This window comes from Delphinus delphis, chromosome 1 (genome assembly GCF_949987515.2).
Source record: "Delphinus delphis chromosome 1, mDelDel1.2, whole genome shotgun sequence".
NCBI lineage: Eukaryota > Metazoa > Chordata > Mammalia > Artiodactyla > Delphinidae > Delphinus > Delphinus delphis.
Genome location: NC_082683.1, coordinates 83328105 through 83341388, shown reverse-complemented (window position 1 = coordinate 83341388; position 13284 = coordinate 83328105). Strand labels below are relative to the sequence as shown.

The window sequence follows — 13284 nt, the reverse complement described above, 5'->3', positions numbered from 1 at the left end:
GGAGCCCATGTTCCACAACGAGAGAAGCCACCGCAGTGAGAAGGCTGCAAAGAAGAGTAGGCCCTGCTCGCTGCAACTAGAGGAAGCCCGCGCGCAGCAACAAAGACCCAACACAGCCAAAAATAAATAAATGTATTAAAAAAAAGTGATAAGTCACATTAATGGTATGTACCTTTGACATGATGTGATTAACATGGCATTCTGCAAGATGGTTTTTCAGAGACTCGCAGATCTTCCCGGTCTGCCAGCTTTCCAAATAAAGTCCTGCTCCTTGCCTCAACACCTTGTCTCCGATTCACTGGTCTATCGTGCGGCCAGCAGAGGGAGCTTGGACTCAGTAACAAATTCGGCTTAGCCAGCCAGGAGCCTTGCTGCTCCTGGCTAACTGGCCCCGGTCAGGGGAATACTGGGGCAAGGCCCTAGCAGCTGCCAGGACCATTTGTCCTGAGGATCTTCCCTCCAAAGTTCCCTGCAGCGGCACTGGCTACCCCAGAGCTTGGCAGTTGAAGCAAGGAACCGACAAACTTCAGTTTGTGGCTATGAGTCGATGGACTCGATTTGATTCTGGAGGGTAAGTCGAACCGGCGTGCATGCCGGGAACGTATTCCCCCCATAATCTGGGCTTTTCCTTTACGGACCAAACCAATCTGGTTGGGGTACCCTGTTGGAGGGGGTAATTGTTGGACTCTACCTGATCCTGGGAACTGGTTCGCTGGGAACTAGTTCGTTGGTTTTGTAGGGTAAGTCTACCCGATCTGGGAACTAGTTCATTGGTTTTGTCTTGGTTTTGTGTGCATCGAGGCTAGAATTTGTGCCTTTTGTGTTGGAATTTGTCTGCGTCTTTTGTGTCTTGGTGTTATCAAACTTTTAAAGGTGGAAAATACTCCATCTATCCCTAAGGAGAGGCCTTTGGGGAATATATTAGATAAATGGGCAAAACATAGCCGTGAGCCTATAACTAAGAAAGACATGATATACTATTGTAATAAGATGTGGACCCAATATATGTTAGGATCAGAAGAACGATGGCCCCTGAATGGCTCACTCAATTATTATACAATCTCGCAGTTAGAAATGTTCTGCAAAAGAGCAGGGAAAAGAGATGAGATTCCATATGTGGAGCATTTATGCTATTGCATCAGGAGGAAAAGGAGTCAGAGGGCTGCCACCTTATGGTGCAGTGGTCTGAAAGGAAACACAAAGGGAAACCTGTTCTACAAGGGAAAAGAAAAAGAAAATGCGAGTGGGGACATGTTATTTCAAAACTTAACCCCCCAACCCAGCCTGTTCATCTCCCCAGTGGCCGAGCAGGCTGCACCGGCAGCTGTTCCAACTGACCCCGCCCCCTCCCACCCCGTGCCGCCAACAGATTCACCACCTCCTGTTTCCCCTACCTGTGGGGATCAAATACAAGTTTCTATGGTAACCCCCAGGACACAGGGACCTGGTTTAGTATCACCATCTAAGACCCAACAGGGCACCCAATTTGGACCGGGGCCACTTCTGCAGCAGGGCAATTTCCCGTGCCCCGATATCCTGTAAAAGGCCAGGGGACTCCCTTGGACTTAAGGCATCCGATTCTGATTTTCCCACAGGAGCCGCAGGCAACATTGACAGTGGGGAACAAGGTGATTGATTTTCTAATAAATACGGGTGATCTTAAGAGACTTATAAATATTAAACAAAGGGGAAACAAAGTCATCCTAGGAGAAACTTGCCTATATCTTTGAGATACAATGTCCTAACTGGTCTTCTCAAAAACACTTATTTCTGCCATCTTTTTAAAATGCAAATTTTGAAAAAGAGGGTACTAAATAAAAAGTAATTTAGAACTTGACTTGTTTTCCATAAGTATTAGTAGAAAGGGTTTAACCATCTGAACAAGTGAGCTTAATTTTTTCCATCTGCCAGAAACCCAACTTTAATCCAACCTCTTTTGTAAATTGATGGGGTTTACATTGCTGTACCTGACTTGGGCTGGAATTTTGAAATGAGAACTATGATGTCTGTTTGTGTGTTTGTATGTGTTTTTGTCTTTGGGTAACATTGCTGAGGTTAGTCTGTAAATGAGCTCTATTTAATTGGCTTAAAGAAAAGTGCTTACAAACCAAACAATTCTAAATACAAGAGAAATTAAGCTAAATGAGTTTCAGGTTCATGTGAACTGGGAAATATTTAGTATTAAATTAATGCCTGGTATTCATGTTTAAGTTTGTTGATCTAATTAATAGAGACATGTCCTTAGAGCCATCAACATTAAGTATAGTACTTTCACTGCACCTAGGTTTAATAGAAGTTAAATGAAATCTTGTTAGATTTGTTGCAAATTTGTCAGCAAGAAAAATAACTTGATATGATGAAACTTTAAAGTAAATAAAAATAAGAGATTTTAGGTAAACTATAAGAATAATTGTGTTCTAAAAATCATCTAAAATAGGTTCTCCAGATTTTGGTAACTATTACTTGCCTCTTGGTTGTCACTAGAAATTAAGGTTTTCAAGAGTTGGGGATTCTAATTTAAATATATAATTAAAGCTACTGAAACTAATAAAACATTTCAGTACGGTAGAATGTGTGTTTTCAGTTAAGAATGTATGAGGAATGGAATTACATTTTGCTGAGAAAGTTTTGTACATGATCAGGATTAACTAAGATTGATGTTAACTAAGTAAATGGATTTTTTTTCTTTTTTTAGATAAGCTAATACAAGACTGGAGTTTGATCTCTCTGTGTTAGAAGTGCTTCTTTCGATAACAGATTATGTAAGTTTCTGTGCCCTTAAGTGATCCATATTTGTTTTCTTTTAATCGTTTTGTGACTTTGGTTAAATGAATAAGTACTCTTTCACAGTGACCTACGATCCTGTTGTATTTTGAAACCTTTCTGATATTTTTAACAAAATTCCCAAATATCAAAATCTGACTAAAGCTTTTTAGCCTCCATCTGACCCCGGTATACTTCGAAAGAACATCTCTGAAACATCTCAGAGAGAGATGTCAAACTAAGTTTATTTCGTATGTTAAATTACTTCAAAAACATTGTCAAGTGACTGGAGATGAACCTTAGATTACAGAGTATGGATAAATGTCATTTATATAGATATTCCAAATTTTATATGGAATCCCTAACATTTGATATGTCCTGATATGTTATCAATCATAATACTAGTTATTCTAAAATGTTATATCCAAAATTACATTGTACTCAAATCTTTAACCATGCTATTTTAAGTTTTTTGTCCTGATGCTTTTACAAAATGAAGATTCTTCAAGAAGACTGATAAAAAGGAACTTTTTAACAAATATAAGTTTCTGATAGCCTTTAGATAATATCACTGGACTGGGTAACAAATGACAAAACTAAAGGGAAACCTGATTATTTCATCCAGATCAATGGGAATTAATTACGTGGGAATGAATGAACTGGTAAACATGATTTATAATTTTATGACTTTGGGAAATATTCTGGCTTTAATCTTTGTTTTTCGGAAAAATCTTTTCTCTTATGCTGTGACCTACAACAGTTGATAAAGTATGCCTTTGTAAACAAAGAGGAAATGTTTATCTTTTTCTCTCTACCTGACCCTGCCAGAATTTGTTTTCTCCAGCTGGCTCTCCTGTGGACTTCATACTATGCTAATCATTGTTTTAATTAGTTCTTTATTTCCAAATTGTGTGTGCTTTGTATCTCCCTGCTGCACTGTGTCTTTGTCAATGTTACTAGCTGCATTACTTATATCCTGTCTATTTTATGAGTGTTGTCTCTTGCAGTACCAAGTGTGTAACCAGGCCTCCAACAAAACTTCTATGGCTAAACATCTTAAGGAAATAGATCACTTTTATAACATAATTGTAATAATGCGATTCTAGGTATGGGAAGAAGCAACAAGGGAAAATGTCTCCTGGATCATAATTAAACAGAGGATCCAGAGAATCTTTAATTATCAATAGGGCCTAATCCAAAAATTAGCACTTGGAGTGGCATATCAAGAATTTTCGCCTGACCTGCGATGAGCCTCCCAGCACAGTGGGACAAAATTTGATCATGAAATGTCTCCCAACTATTGGTCAAATTCGTGACCAAGAGGAGAGGATCAGTCATCAGCGATCGCAGCCCTCCAACCTGAGCCGGTGAGCCCTGAGGAAATGCAGGAAGGAGAAGAATACCTGCCATCTAGCAGCCATCAGACTGCAGCCACTCCCTATGGTGAGCTCTGAGGAAACTCAAGATATGAAAATCCAGGATACAGGCCCCAGATAGCTGTGGTGCATATCAAAGAAATGATTTCAGTGAGCCCAGACTCTTGCATCTTCCCATACATAGAAAAATGCTAAATTCCTTAACTTGAGATGTGGCCTCCTGGGCTTGAAGACCTCAAAATTCCTGATAACTCTCAACTTTTAGGTTATAAATATTTTCAACTCTACAGGCATAAAGTAGACACTTCCAAAGTGTAACACGAATCTCAACATTTGGATCACTGACACCCGACGGTGGACACTCCCAGAAAGATCCATCAGACGGAAGAGTTAAAACGTTGTCACCCTTTTTTCCACAAGATTGTGGAATGGACATTGACAGTGGGGAATTGTAACAGGAAAGAGCTAAATCAGACTCCATGTTCAATCTGTTTCTTTGACTTTAACCTTTCCTTTTCGTTGCTCTTGTTATTTTAATCATACATAATGGCCTGCCTCAGGGAACCCTGCCCCTCTGCCTGAATGTTAAAGTGCCTTTGTTCAGCTCACAGGGAGAGGATCCGACCCCACCCACCTGTGGATGGCTTCAAGAAAGAAGATATTAACACATCCCCTCCCTGAGGCTGGCCATTCCAGGGGATATTTGCAAAACTTCTGGCCTTTTTACTTTACTTCCTCATCTCCTCCCCCTCTCTGTGCTATAAAAGAAACTGGCATCCAAACCCCGATAACATGGTTTCTCAGAGGCACCAGTCTGCCATCTTCTCGGTCTGCCGGCTTTACTTGCCTTAAAAAAAAGAAAAACAAAAAAACAAAAACCGGCATTCTGGGGTCTTCCCCTCCAAAACTCACAACCCTAGTCTAATCATGAAAAGCATTAGACAAATCCCAGTTGAGGGGCATTCTACAAAAAAATACCCTGACCAGTACTGCTCAAAATGGTTGCGGTCATCAAAATCTAGGGAAGTCTGAGAAATTGTCAAAGCCAAGAGAAGTCTAAGGAGACATGATGACTAAATGTTATGTATCTTGGATGGGAGCCTGTAACAACAAAAAAATATCAGGTAGACGCTAAGGAAATCTGAATATTGTAGGAACTTTAGTTAATAATAATGTACGAACACTGGTTCATTAATTGTAACAAATATACCAATACTAACGAAAGATGTTAATAATAGGGGAAATCTTGTGAGGTACATGGAAAACTTCTGTACTATCTTTGCAATCTTTTTTTTTATCAATCTGAAATTGTTCTAAAGAATGAAGTTTATTTTAAGAAAATAACTCATTTATCATTTTGACACTTCAGTAGGTGATCGCACTACACCAGGCCTTCAGTTAATTCAAAATTCCTAAAGAAGCAGATAAGATGAGGCTGGAATTCCTCGGAGCTACCCTTGCTGGTTCTCAGGAAGCCCACCTCCTACATCACCACCACCCCTACTTTATCCTACTTTGGTTTCACAGCCAAGGTTCTTGTAAGAAGAGTGTAGACTTACCGCCTCTACTCCACCTTTCATTCACTCTTCAAACCACTGCAGTCATGTGACTAGCCAGCCATAACTCCAAGTAGAAATTCAGTGGATGCTTCTCAGTTTTCACTTATTTAATCTGATAAAGATTGAAAGTATTGATCACTCACTTCTTTATAACTCCCAGTTTCCTTGCCACAGTCTCTCCTGTTCTCTTAACTTTCCTTCTCCTTGGCTAAAAAAGCTGCCTATCCACCCTCCACTATTTTTTTTTTAACGTCTTTATTGGACTATAATTGCTTTGCAATGGTGTGTTAGTTTCTGCTGTACAACAAAGTGAATCAGCTATACATATACATATATCCCCATATCCCCTCCCACTTGCATCTCCCTCCCACCCTCCCTATCCCACCCCTCTAGGTGGTCACAAAGCACCAAGCTGATCTCTTTTTAAATCTGATAGAACTTGAGCTTCTTGGTCTGGAGAAGGGTCATTTAGTTGTGCAGATATAGGGCAAGTAGACATGCATGACTTACTTTTTTGTCTTAGCAAAAACTGTCTCTCCCATTGGTGTGCAGAACTAGACACTGGGGAGGAGGTGACTCAGTCCCTACAAGGAACTGAAGGCCTGCTTGAGGAAAAGACATCAGAGCCCCAAACTCCAGACTCCATGGTTCAACGTCAGGGAAGCCTGTTAAGGATCCATCAAGGAGTCCTGAGGAAAGTCTGCTAGGGGAGAAGTGACCAAGGATTCCAAGAGCTGAATATACCAGGAAAATAAGATACAGCAGCACAAAGACCCCAGAATTCATGGGGGTGGAAGGTGGGTACATTGTTTTCAGCACACAGTGGCAGAATTACCTCCCCAACCATCCTGCCATTGCTGTTGCATGTTGGGGGAAAATTGCTGCGCATAAGTGTGAATTAAGGGTAGCTGTGACCCTAATACCCACCGCTGTGGTCTGCACAGTCATCTAACAGGCCAGCAAGGGCATCCCAACACCATCCATCAAACTGCAGGATTAGTCTTCAATGGTAATACCCTGTGGACTCAAGAAACAAAGGCAATGGACTTACCAGGCTCCAGTGCTCTCTCCACCTGACGCTTGGAAGAAGACTGACCAACAAAGCTCCCAATCCTTGGGCTGAATCAGTACCTGCCATTAATGGACATTTTTGAGGAAGGAAATTATGAAACCTTGCTAATATGGACTCAGTCAATTTGTTAAACAAAAGATGTGATCATATTTGTACCCTAAATTTCTGAAGTTCACACCAGCCACACAAGTTCTGCTCACTCTACCTAACCCTTAAATATTGCTATTTTTGAAAATTTTGTACTCCACCTGGATAATTCCATCCAGTCTGTATCTTTATTACCTCCTTTATCCAATGTCTCCCATATCTCTATCTAGAAAAAAGGATTCTGAGCTATGTATTACCTCCAACTGCCTCCTTAACTTCATCTGGGTGTTCCATAGGACTGCAAATGCAGCCTGTCCACAAATGATTGTACTTCCCCAAAGTGCACCCACACACCCATAAAAAACATATTCCCCTACCCTTACTAGTGGCATTACTCCAAACAGAAATATGGGATTCTTCTTAGTTGCCTCCTTTCCATCACCTCCCACATCTAATCTCTCCTCTTCTTACCACCTTCTCTTGTTCGCCACCTTCTTTGCACTAATCCAGACCCTCACTTCTTCTTGCCTGGACTTTGCAATTGCCTCTTGATGTCTTACACTTCCCCAAGCATGCTAATTCCTCAATTTGAAACATGCTTCCCATTTTCCCACTGTGTGCATCTGTCTTTTCCAACTCATAATTGGTTTCTCCAGAAGGCTTCCTTCACGTCCCAAGTCAGGATTAGCGGCCTCTCTTGTGAGATGTCCTATCACAGTGCTTATCACGCTGTACCCGGTTCTTGTTTATCGTCCTTGGGAGACTGTGGGCTCCTGAGGGAGGGGTTGTCTCATTCACCATGGCAGCCCCAAAGTCCAGCACAGTGCCTAGCACTCAGTAGGTATCTAATAATTTGATGAATAAATAAATGAATAAACATTAACTTTTGCTCCTGCCTTTTAGTCTTCCCCCTCCAGTCCATCCACCACAGTCCATTCTCCACATGTGATTCTAAAACATCATGTTACTCTACAGCTTAAAACTCATCATTTATTTTCCTATTGTTCAAAGTAGTGTATCTGAAACAGTGTTCCATGTTACACTGCTCTGAGAAAAAAAGCAAGGCTAATGATATTTTGCTTCTAAAACTTATTGAGAAAAAGAAAAGCAGCTCTCAACCTCCAGGAGCTGGCCTGCTACTATCAGCTATGCCTTAAGACTCTACTGTTGAACACAAACAGTTTCACAGACCATCAGCAAGAGACAAGGCTGCTCTTTGACTGTGATGGGTCAGGACAAAAACAAGGCCACTCCATAAACATGTCTGCACAGAGACATAACATGAACAGTGTCCAAACCACAAAAATGGCCAAACATCCTCCTATCCTGGCTGATATGAGTGACTGCTGCTTCTTTACCCATTACAGGCTAGCCTCCAACTAGTCTTCTCTCCTTTGAGTTAAGATTTATTAATCATACTCAATCATAGAATTACCTGTTTTCTGACATTTAATGCTAAGCAAAGCCCCACTTCCTCAAACTCTCCTGAAATCACTTAACCCGAACCCCAGTCCTACAATAAACCCTTTCTAACACCATCTTACTGAGATGCACAGTTCCCCGTGGTGTACATTCTTCCTTTCTGCCATGAGTAATAAACCCACCTTCCTTGTTCAACCACAAGTATGTTCCTGGTGGTCTTTGGCAGGAGGGCATTGGCAATATTTTTTCCTATATCTAAGTAAAATACTAAACGTATTTATATTATTGCTTATGTGCTTATGTGACTCTAAGAATGACAAGAAGTTACGAACACCTGATGTTTGACCTGTCCATTGGTATAGATCCAGCATTTACCAACTAATTAAGCATTGCTTTATGTTGTCTATTAGTCTTATCATTTCACTGTTTTTTTAATATTAACAGCATATCTTGGAGATATTGTCAGTTCAGTTCCAGACCATCATAATGAAATAAATATTGCAATAAAGCGAGTCACACAAATTTTTTTCATTTCTCAGTGCATATAAAAGTTATGTTTATACCATGCTGTAGTCTATTAAGTGTGCAATAGCATTATGTGTAAAAAATGTACATATCTTAATTTTAAAATACTTTATTGCTAAAAAATGCTAAACCATCATTTGAGCCTTCAGTGAGTCATAATCTTTTTGCAATAGGAACATCAAAGATCACATCAAACATCAAAGATCACTATAACAACTATAACGAGGAAAAAGTTTGAAATATTGTGAGACTTACCAAAATGGGACACAGAGACACAAAGTGAGCAAATGCTGTTGGAAAAATGGTACCGATAGAAAATTGCTTGACACAGGGTTTCCAGAAACTTTCAATTTGTAAAAAACGCAGTATCTGCAAGTGCAAAAAAATTGAAGCACAATAGAACAAGATGTGCCTGTATTTAATTTTATTACATATTAAACATTTATACTAAACAATGGAGCTTCCTGAATCCATCCAAACAGAAGAAAGTTTTTAGCTTGTTTGTTTAAAGGAGAGTTCTAAATAGGTGTCTGATCAGATACAGCTCAAATACCGGCTCCCTCCCTCATGAAGCATGAGCTTATGGGTGACACTTACAGCACACAGTGCAGGATGAACACGGCACTTCAAGTAGTGAGACGATCCAGACGCAGAACTAATCCTGTGGAAGCAGGAGCCAGTAGTCCCTTTCAGAGTGTTTGTACTAGTGTTAGGTCAACTCTCCCTTTGTCTTCTCCCATCTCTATAAACGGACAATGCCTACAAAATGTTCTCTACGAATGACAACATTCTTGTGCAGGTGGATTTTTTGTGGAAATTGGAAAAGGTCCAAGTTTCGTCTCTGGGCTCATTCCATAAATTGTGGGAAAGTCTTCGGGTTTTCAGAGGCTAGAGAATTAGGGATGTGTTTTGATCTAATTTTATCTAGATCTTGAGAGGAGGAAGAAGCTCCTTGATGCCATCTGGGCTGTATACATAATCTGAAAAATAAGCTAAAACTTTTTGAACTATAGTGGAAAATGGAAATGGCTGTAACTAGACTATGAACTCTTTGAGGATTGGCTGTTCTCTCCAATCCTTGGTACTCAAATTGTGGTACAAGGTGCAACAGCATTGGCATCACCTAGAAGCTTATTAGAAGCACAGATTCTAATCAACCCCAGGACCAACCCAGGATCAACCCCAGACCTACTGAATGAAAATCTGCATTTGAATAAAATCCTTGATATTTTGTATGCAAATTGAGAAGAACCTGAGTCAGGTACTATACCTCACTCACTGTTGAAGGAGAGAAAGGATAGAAGGAAGGAAAGCAATCTTATTTCAAAAGCTCTTACACTAGATTATCGATGAGTATTTTAGGACTTTAACAATGAGGAGAAGATAGGAAAATATTTTTTAAATTAAAATGTATAAATTTTATGCAGTCCATGATATGTTCCTGTATTCGTTTGTCTCCTTTGTTCTCTAATATCTCACATCATTGTCACAAATTTCTCCCAACTAATTTTTTAACATAAGTACTAGTATGGATAAAGTAGTACATTAAATCATATTTTTTATTACTTGACTAATTTGACATAAAAATGTTGCCAGCTTTGAATTAAAATTAAGGGCATCGATATTTTCTCTTTTTTAGCTACCCAGATAGCACTGTGGTTTTTATATATTATTTTCTTTTGATTTATGTTTTTAAGGTGATGTGGTTGTTGCCCTTGTTGTTGTTAGTATTCTCCACCAGAATTGAGCACCAACTTTCACTCATTTCTTTTTTTTTTTTTTTGGTAGGAAGTTAGTTACCAAAAATAAACTGCATTAAGTCCATATTCAACTTTAGGATTTGGGCTCCCTTAAAATTGTGACATAAAATTACAAGCACCCTCCAAAATTTCTTTCAGCTTTAGGTAAAATTAATGTTGGAGGTCACAATGGCATTTGATAATGAACCTTGTGCAGAAATAGTCTTGTTGCTATAAGTACTTCGAGAATTCCAAACACTGGCTCTCCTCCTCCTTAGCAAAGATAAGAGAATGTTGGAAGCACTCACACTGCAGCAACCTCAAGAACAGAATAAACAAGGAACACTAACCTGGAGGGGTAAAGACTTACTTAAATTTAATTGCCAGTTCTCCTTAATGTTTGCTGAAGAGCAAGAAGTTCCCCCAAGATATTCAACTATTAACTACAAAATTTTGATTCTTACAGGCAATCAAAAATTATGTCAGGACCGCACATCTTAGAAATCATATTTGTTATAGGAAATTATCTTTTTCCATGGCATCTAAAGGATATCTATTATTTAAATGCTTATTATTTAAACCATTTAATTTACAGATGGTTTAGTATTTAAATTTAAATTGTTCACCATTCTTTAAATGAACTCAACAGCCTTGTACAAATTCTTCCCCCACGATACTGAGCGTGAAGGGTCATTTAGTCAGACTCCAGGCTTAGCATTCCACCAGCAGCCTGCTCAAAATAAGGGGTGCCCAGAGTAGATAAAATTCCAAGCACACCAGAAAGCCTCGTTCTTCCACAGAATCATAATTAGGCAATTGTTATTTATCATTAACTTATTAAAGACTTTCCTTCCAGCCTACTTACCAATAATTAAATAATATTTTTAAACACCAGCTTGGAAATAAAGTGTTCTGGGGGAAGTTGGGGAGAGAGTTTAATAAGTGCAGCACAAAGCAAGTGTTTCAAATGTTTTAGGACAAATCTTAAATCTAATATTCTAAAGCCAGGGAGGGCTGTTGGCTTTGTTTTTGGGCAATGAATCCAAGAAGGGCCCAGAGGCGGAGTTTGCTCATTATTTTCCCTCTAAAGGCTCTTAGTCTTTATATCAAGCTAAACAACCATTGGGGCCACAACCCCAATGTTAAAACAACCATTGGGGCCACACACTCATATAGTTTTATTTTAAGCAATCTTTTCATTGATGTGCAGCATACAGAAGTTTGTACAAATCATATGAGGTTTCACAAAGTAAACTCATTCATGTAACCAGCACTGAGATCAAGAAACAGAACATGGCCAGCGTCCCAGGAGCCTCCATCCTGCCCTGCCTCGTCATTACCCTCACCCTTCTCCAGTGTAACTGTTTTTTTTAAATTTCGCTCATCATTTAATACTTTTGCACCTTACCATGTTAACCATTTGTCTTGTCTTGTCAATATTTTTTGATATTTGTTTTGGATACAATGATTACAATTGTCATGTTTTTGAAATATAGTTTTGAAACTATTGCTGTAAGTTTGAATTATATAATTTTCACAGAGGTGTTAGAGTTTCAGTAACAGATTGGGATCAATGTAACTTTTAACATCACAGATCGCTTTTGCCTGTTTTTGAACTTTATGTAAACAGAATCATATGGTATTCACTATTTGTATTGAACTTCTTTTGCTCAAAAATAGCATGAGTTCATGTAATTCATCCATATTTGCTTGTAATTGTAGTTCATACATTCTCATTGCCGTGTAATATTCCATTATGGGAATATATAACAGTTGGTTTTCCATTCTATTATTGATGAATTTGGGTTGTTTCCAGTTTAAGGCTATTATGAATCGTGCTGCTACATTATAGTTTCTTGTTTTCTTTTTTTGCGGTACGCAGGCCTCTCACTGTTGTGGCCTCTCCCGTTGTGGAGCACAGGCTCCGGACGCGCAGGCTCAGCCTCCATGGCTCACGGGTCCAGCCGCTCCGTGGCATGTGGGATCTTCCCAGACCGGGGCAAGAACCCGTGTCCCCTGCATCGGCAGGTGGATTCTCAACCGCTGCGCCACCAGGGAAGCCCTACATTATAGTTTCTAATCGAAAGTTATATAATCAGTTTGAATAAATAAATGTTTGGCAATACTTTTTTTTTCTCATCATTATTTTCCATTAAAAAGATGAGGTTATTGGATTAGATAGAGCAGAGATGAAACTTAGAGTCTAATAATCTATAATCTTAATAACCTTTTCTTGTATAAAAAGTAGCCTCTACACAGCCAAGTTAGCAGCTTTATTAGTTTCTATTGATGCTGTAACAAATTACCACAAATTTAGGGCTTAAAGCAACACAATTTGTTCTCTTATAGTTCTGGAGGTCAGAGTCTAGAATGGGTCTTAAAGAGCTAAAATCAAAGCTTTGGCAGGCCTGCCTTCCTGCCTAGGCCTGGAGGCTCTAGGGGGGGTCTGTTTTCTGCCTTTTCCAGCCTCTAGGGGCTGCCCATGTTCCTCATCTCCTGGCCTCCAGCCTGTGAGGCCCATCACTGCCAGCTGCATCTCTTGTCCCTTCTCTGATTCTCATGCCTCTCTCTTTCCCTCCATTAGAAGGACTTTTGTGATTACATTGGGCCCACCTGGATAATCAAGATCCTTAATCACATCTGCAAAGTCCCTTTTGCCATGTAAGGTAACACATTCACAGATTCCAGGGATTAGGACATGGACGTTTTTGGGGGACCATTAGTCATCCTACCACACAAAC

General features: G+C 39.5%; 1 long non-coding RNA gene across 1 annotated transcript; it reads left to right on the top strand.

Moving 5' to 3' along the window:
• The first annotated feature begins 394 nt into the window (after positions 1-394).
• LOC132434345 (uncharacterized) lies at positions 395-12411 on the top strand. Its single transcript, XR_009521286.1, has 3 exons — positions 395-571; positions 2696-2762; positions 6251-12411. It is a non-coding gene; the product is annotated as an uncharacterized lncRNA (long non-coding RNA).
• Positions 12412-13284: the final 873 nt, after the last annotated feature.